This window comes from Meleagris gallopavo, chromosome 26, assembly GCF_000146605.3.
Source record: "Meleagris gallopavo isolate NT-WF06-2002-E0010 breed Aviagen turkey brand Nicholas breeding stock chromosome 26, Turkey_5.1, whole genome shotgun sequence".
NCBI lineage: Eukaryota > Metazoa > Chordata > Aves > Galliformes > Phasianidae > Meleagris > Meleagris gallopavo.
In genome coordinates, this window is record NC_015036.2 from 5,931,746 (window position 1) to 5,932,751 (window position 1,006).

Sequence of the window (1,006 nt, forward strand, 5' to 3'; positions counted from 1 at the left end):
CCGCGCCGGTGGGCGCTGGCGGCCGCCCGCAAAACGCGGTGCGGAGCGAAGCGACTACGGGGTGTGCTTCATAGGGGAGGAAATGCGCGGAGCTGATCGCTGTCATAAAGTGCAAAATAACACGGTTCAGTTGCTCAATGACCATTTCCATCATTAATGCTGTATGAGCAGACAGTTCTGCGTGTAAGGACTCCTCATGACTCTTAAACAGAACACTGATGAGGAAGAACCGTTCAGGCAAAAAATAAAATCACAAAATTATTCAGGCTGGAATCTAAGATCACCCACTCCAACCACCCACCTACCACCGATGAAGCCCACCGACTGTATCCCTCCGTGCCACAGCTCCACATTTCCTGAACACCTCCAGGGATGCTGATCCCACCACCTCCCTGGGCAGCTGTGCCAGTGCCCGACCACTCTTCTGGAGAAGAAGTTTTTCCTAATATTCAAACTGAACCTCCCGTGGAGCATCTTGAGGCTATTCTCCGTCGTCCTGTCATTGTAACCTGGCAGAGGAGGTGACCCCTCACTTCACCACAACCTCCTTTCAGGACGCTGTAGAGAGCGATAATCACAGAACCGTAGAATGGCTTTGGTTGGAGGGCACCTTAAAGACCGTCAAAATGCCAACCCCACCAGCTCAGGTTGCCCAGGGCCCCATCCCACCTGGCCTTGAGTGCCTGCAGGGATGGGGCACCACAGCTCTCTGGGCAGCAGTGCCAGCGCCTCACCACCCTCTGACAACAGGATTGCTTCCTCACAGCTAAACCACATCTCTCCTCTTCTAGCTTAAAGCCATTCCTCCTTGTCCTGTCACTATCACACCATGTAAACAGTTGGCCCCCAAGCTTCTCCAAGCTGAACAAGCCCAGCTCCCTCAGCCTGTCTTCAATCAGAGGTGCCCCAGCCCTCTGAGCATCCTCGTGCCCTCCTCTGGACCCGCTCCAGCAGCTCCGCATCCCTCCTGTCCTGGGGGCCCCAGGCCTGGGCACAGCACTGCAGG

General features: G+C 55.6%; 1 protein-coding gene across 1 annotated transcript in view; it reads right to left on the minus strand.

Annotated features, from left to right (window-relative positions):
* The window catches only part of NCAM1 (neural cell adhesion molecule 1), a 93,096-nt gene that overhangs the window by 79,574 nt on the left and 12,516 nt on the right, over positions 1-1,006 (minus strand). The window lies entirely within an intron of this gene.